Genomic DNA, 6,656 nt, shown 5'->3' on the forward strand with positions numbered 1-6,656 from the left:
CCTGATAACCTCTTTTCTTTCGTTTTCTATTTGAAATTATTTTTCTGTTTTAATAATCTCAATATAACGTTATGTTTGCACTCTTCTTAATTTTTCTCTCTGGATTTCTAGAGATTTGGCCATAACTGTTATTTCTCTTATTCTCTATTTTTTGATGCATTATGCAAAGCATTTTTCTGTTTTCCAATGATCAAAGTAACTATGTTGCTGCTGTGTGGAATAGTATGCCGTCAGAATATTATGAATGCTTTCACCTTGCTGTCTGTATGATTCTTCTTTTGTTTATTACTTGTTGCTCTCATGTATTTCCTTCCTCTTTATTTTTCTTCCTTATATATTTATCTTTGTTTTCGTGCTGCTGTCACTGGGTTGGCAATATATTTTTCTTTAGATATCCTGCATGCGTAAAGGAATTTAAGACACTGAGTGCCGTTTCACGTTCGAGTTAACTGGATCTAGTTTGGGCTGCTACTAAAGAGGTTTTCTCCCTCCCGCCAGACACAAGCTAGTGTGACGCTGCTTCTTGTATCAGGTCTAGCAGCTAAGCAGCAACTGCATGAGGAACTGTTCATCTTGGTGAACCAGCCTTCTGGAGAGGTATGAGGGTGGGAATACAGGAGAAGTTGCCAGATTAACAGCTGCATGGTCAGGTGCGAGGGAAGTGTGTAGTGCTTTCCTGCATTTCCTTCTCTTTAGATCTAAAGTGAATCAATATCCAAAATAATTCCTGTCCTCTTGAAAACAGGGAATGTCATAATTCCTTTTGTGACTTCTGAATGCATCTCTGCCTCCAGAAAAAGTTACGAGCAAGGTTAGCTAGCTCCACTTCGGTTAGGTTTCTTTTTTGTTCTTGATGTGGCAATGATTGAGGTTTTTAGATATCTTCTGTAAACTTGCCCTGAGAGCTGGATACTTAAATGACTTAGTTTCATCTATAATTAATTTCAGTCTATAGTCTTGAAGTATTAGTGGCAAGAGTTGATGCACTGTTTCTGTGGTTTCCTTTCCCCCGCTCCCCCTCCAAATTCATTGAGATTTGTTGGAAATATTCCATGCCCTGATGGTTGAGAATGAAGTGTTCCACTGAGTTCACAGAACTGTCCCTCTATGTAAACTTTATTTGCAGATGTTCATGCTTGCTTTCCCTCTTCAGTGTTGCAGTGGGCAGGAGGTAGTATATGCACCTGGGAGATATCTAGGGAGTAGTAGGCACAGTAACTCTGGGCTCTTGATTTTTTTGTGAGGAAGGAAAGGAAGACTACTTGAGGCTAAGAGATTCATCTAGGATACTCAACAGGCTCTTGGCTTCCATAGAGAGGCCAGATGGACGGAGGTTATGGAGCAGAGTCTTAGAATAAATTGTAGGAGGCTCCACTCTACTTACCCATATCTGTTTGCTTCTGAGCTACACACTGCAGCCCCTGTCAGCAGCGTTACATAGCAAATCACTTGGATAAAACTCATGAACTTTCTTAGGGGTTATGGAGGCAGCAGGCAGAATGGTTTTCTCAGTAACAGTATTCGGTAAAAGGCAAAAGGGCACGGAGGACAGTGAAAGAGATGCACAGAGTAACCATGCTTTCCCAAAAGGGATGATGAATCAAAGATCTCTTGGAAGTGAGTGGGTAAAGCAGACAAGCAATAAGGACTGAAGGAGGCATTGGGAAAGGGGATATTAAACACAAGAAGGAGAAAGATTTGGAATGTTTTTATTAATATTCCCATTACATTTATCCCACTGGAAAATGGCAATAATATTTAAATAGTGGTTTTTTTTCTCCTCTTAAGGAAAGGCATTTTTTGCCACACCCTCAAAGTGCTGCTTTTTTTGTTGGCACTGTCCATTCTGCCAAGAGTTAGGCATCAACTGCTCATGAAAGAAGTTGCACTCTTCTTTTGATATTGTGGACTACTGAATAATTTGGAGACACTGAACTGATCTCTTTCTCTTGCTTTATTTTATGCAGCTGGATGATAGTCTGACCAGAAAAACAGTTGCAAGGAACTGGAAGTTTTGAGGCTTACTCTAGCTTGCAAAGGCTTTCATCATTTTGTATAACATCTGTTTTCACGGTTATTTTGTCTTCATCCAGTAAGCATGCTTCATCGGAAATTTGTCCTTGTAGGAGTTTGGATGTACTCTTGGAGACTACTGGGAATTTGTAGTGAAATAGTGGTTGTATCAGAGTTTCTGTATTTTGTAACTGGAGAAAAATTATGGCACTCAAAGAACTGCAGCAAGTTTAAACTTAGAAGGAAATAGGGGAGTAACATCACAATCTTCAGAGGAAGGTGCTAGTATTCTGTCAGTGGATTTAAGTTTCTAAATGCACTGTATATGCCACTTGGGATCTACTTGTTATTTGGCTACTGAAAACTGCTTCTTTGTGGTGTATACTTTGATCTTTGAGGTTCCTCTATTTTTACATCCATTTCATTTTGTAATTTGTTAATTATGATGCTGGTTAAAGAGCACTACATACTTTTAAAAAAAATTGGGGAACTCTCAGTAAATTTTTGAGAAGAGAAATTAGATATAGTGAAGGGGTGATTATCGCAAGCAGGAGTCCAAACTGAAACTAGATTCATGGTGCTGGCACTGATTGAGGTCTTGGATTAAAAGAACAAAACAACTGCCCAAAGTATTAAAATCAATGAATATAATGTTGGTAGCTGTTTCTTAAGATTCCAGTGTTTAGGCAGTAGATGCCCTTTATTATGTTGGTGGTAGGTGTGTAGGAGACCACTGCTCTTGCTTGTTTATTTTTGAAGATAAAGGTGAGCACCAGAGAGTGGAGGAGGGGGGTAATACTTTTAAAAGTTGTGTTACTTCCCAGTCACATAAAGGGGGGGTCAGAATATTAATTTGGAGCACCAAACTGTTCTCTTAGTGGCCCATGTAGCCGGTATGTGGCTTCAGTATACGGAAGTATTTTGTTTTGGCACAAAATCCTTTGTGGCGGAATTGGATATTGCACATTGGTTTCCAGATGATTTGTATTGTAATGGGGAGACCAAAACTGGGCACAGGACTCCAGGAGTGGTCTGACATGTCCAAATAGAGAAGAAGGATCATTTTGCTGGACCTGCTGGTGACACTTTTGCTGATACAGGGTAGGATGCTGTTGACTGCCTTTGCTGGAAGGGCACACTACTGACTTCTGTTCATCGTAGTGCCCACCAGGACCCCTGGGTCCCTTTCTGTAGAGCTGCTTCCCAGAGAGTTGGCTGCCAGACTGTATTGTGGCCCAGGGTTATTGTACCCCAGATGCAAGCCTATACTTGTTTTTGTTGAACTTTCTGAGGTTCCTGTCAACCCATTTCTCTAGCCTGTCGACATCCCTCTGACCAGTAGCTCTACCCTCCAGCGTACTGAGCGCTCACCCCAGTTTGGTATTCTGTGCAGACTTACCGAGAGTGCACTCTGTCCCGTCACCCAGGTTGTTAATGAAGACATTAAACAGCATTGGTCCTTGTATTGATCCTTGAAGGTTCCCATCTAGTTACTGGATGCCGTGTGAACTTTTCGCCACTGATCCGTGTCCAGCAATCCAGTCAATGTTTTCGCTTACATTATCATCTACTTATCCAACCCATACCTCACGAATTTTGTGATAAGGAGACTGTGGGATATTGTGTCAAAGGCCTTGCTAAAGGCAAGGTACACAGCATCTAAGCCCCCCTCCTTGTTCTCAACATCAGTCACCTCATCACAGAAAGCAATTGGGTTGGTCAGACGTGATTTGCACTTGGTAAATCCATTTTGGTTGCTCACAACCTTCTTAGGGACTGAGGTGAGGCTGACTGGCATGTATTTTCCTTCCTTGCTGGCCTGGACTTTCCTTCTTGCAGATCCTCTTCTGCTGCCAGTATAATTTGAGAAATCATTTATGCTGGCTTTCTGTTGAGCTTTGGCTTTCTGGATTCCATAATACCAGTTGCAGTACTGCGTGTCGTCAAGGTACCATTTGACCTTACAGCTGAGAAACTCAATGTGGTTTTCCTTTCTGAGCCCTACGTTATTGTTTATAGCTTTTTCTCCTCCTTTTTAATAAAGAAAAAAAAAAAGGCATTTTTCAGGGGTGGAGAGGGATGGGGATCTTTTAACCACATTATTTCATTTGTCAAAATAACTCCACAAAGATAGGTGACATGACTGACTGTAGTTAGAGACAACAGCCTTGATCACTAGGGACAATGTGGAAATTAATTTTTAGTCTTGTTGAGTGTGTTTGTTACTGGAGGATGCCTTCTGGCAATTATGATAGATAATGTGAATTAGCTTCTTCCACTTGTATTCCCTCACATTTATAACCTGACCTAATAAGGCCGTTAGAGTCTCTCTTTATATTTAGTCTAGTCTCAGATAAAAATATTCTAGAGTTATGTTGCTAACTTAGTATTTTTAGAGTACCTTTTTCATCTAGATGAGGAGTGTTGCTTATTTGGGAACTTTTAGATTGTGGTATGTACTTTTAGAACAATGAAAAACCACAGTAAGTTACTATACTGCGTCCAAAGCAGTTTCATCTTAAAGTTGGTGGGATAATGTTGTAGTTTAGAGGACTCTGAATATTGTGCTGCAAATAGCAGATATGATATTATTAGTGGATTAGAGAAATATACAAAACTCTCAGGTGACTAATTTTATAGCCTGAGGAAGCCAGGGTACTAAAAGATTATTCAGAAGTTAATGACTAAATCTTTCTACAGTAAACTTAAGTACTGGATTTTGTGTGTGTATATACAATATTTATATATATATGAAAGATATATAAACACATATAAGAAGTTTAATTCTCAGTAAAAAATCATACACATCCTGCAGATACGTCATTGAAACATATGGTTTACCAGTCTTTTTAGAAGAAACTACTGGTTTTAAGGAGTTTGCGTGAGAATAATTATTTGCTTATAGAAGCTTTTAAGCAAGTCATCAAGTGGTAGAGACAAAAAATTTTATTCTTTTTCAGTATAAAATTTGAAGGTATTGTCTGCTGTTTCACATATGATGAGTTGTTTAGGAAAAAACAAACAAAACCACAATAACTGCTGCTGCAGTGTGCAGTTCCAAAATGTTCATAATTTTATGGAATTTATCTTAGTTTATACCTTCAGGTCTTTGACAGTTCTGTATTTGCAAAAACTAAGCACTTTCACTTCATTTAACTTTCTATTTTTGTGGGGCTGTTATTGTTGGAAGTTTCTAAGATTTCCTAAAGTAGATACAGTATCATTGTATGTGTCTTTTTTTTTTTTTAAAAGCTAATTCTATCAATTTAAGATTACGCAAACTATTTTGCACAGAGCAGCTGCTGTGTAATTGTGTGGTATCTCCATAGAGGAAATAATGGATTTATTTTAAGAAAAGTAATCAAAAGTAACCCATCTTTTTCAACTTTCTCTTTCCACTAAAGATCATGGACAAGAATGGGTTGCCTTTGAACAGAAGGCTGTGTCCCAAACCACTTATGTATAAATAATCTTTATATATATTTTCTTAGTAAGTATAAGCTGATGCAGGTAATGGCATAAATTGGGCAGTATAGTGGAGACTTGAGTTCAAGGAATAGGCAGCTGCTTATTGCGTTGCAGAAAGGATGCTCAGTTGAAGTTACCACTAGCATGGAACATGAGCTTAAAACTAGAGAAACTTGTTTTCTATCTTCAAAAAGTGTAGCTGTTAAGATATGAAGAAACCTTTTTAAAAATGTGTCTTGTGCGACTTTCTACAGTAGCCCTGAGCTCTGCCTACAAGTTTTTAATTAGATGGAACATAAAGAGACGGCCTACTAGATCTGACTCTTATGGAGAGAGACTGTTTTAATGTATTTCTGTCCAGATAAATGTTGGGAATCTTAAGTGGTAGAAATTGTTCAAGAAGCAAAGTTGATGATTCTTTAAATTCATTTAGTGGGATCAGGTTTCTTTAGCAGTGAAAGAAAGAAAACATTGGCGAAAGGAACTTTTAAATAACTCCTTGCTGCAGTTTTAGGCAAGAAAGTAAAAAGTTTAAAATGCTGCTTAAGTGGTAATTGCAAATGAAATATGCAGTAACAGTTTCTTGACTAAAGAACATGTGACTTCATTATTTTTAGCCATTTAGGAGAACAGACTTTTTTTTTTACTTGCTAAAGATTCTGGGGGCTTCCCCCTCTCTCCTCTTTGCCAGTGTTTTGCACTATCAAAACTTGAAATAGATGTAATCTGTTTATCCAGAGGCTGAACATAGAACAGTCTAGATTATCTCATTGGTTTGAATTCAAGCTAGAGTTAGAGGGATTACTTTGTTTTCTCACTTTGGATCACCTTAGGTAATCCTGTCAAGCAATAAGCCTGGCCCTGTTTGGATCACCTAAGGTGATCCAAGGTGCTTTGATCCTTTTTGTCTGTCTTCTGTTCACATGGCTAAACTAGCTTAGATACAAGTCAATATGGATTGTTACAAAAGAAAAAGGATCACTTGCTTTGAAATGATATTAGAAATGAGTTTGAACATGTCGCTTCTATATTTAAGAAAGTAGCTGAACGTGGGCTTGCATCTCCTATTTCCCATCGTTATCCAAGATGCTCAAGTACTTCTTTTAAACTTGGCCAAAACTCTATATCCTTTTAAACTAGAATATGGTTCAGAGTGGGTCTTAATGCAAGCATGT

The sequence above is a fragment of the Pygoscelis adeliae genome, unplaced genomic scaffold (assembly GCF_000699105.1).
Source record: "Pygoscelis adeliae isolate BGI_AS28 unplaced genomic scaffold, ASM69910v1 Scaffold15, whole genome shotgun sequence".
In the NCBI taxonomy this organism is placed as follows: Eukaryota; Metazoa; Chordata; class Aves; order Sphenisciformes; family Spheniscidae; genus Pygoscelis; species Pygoscelis adeliae.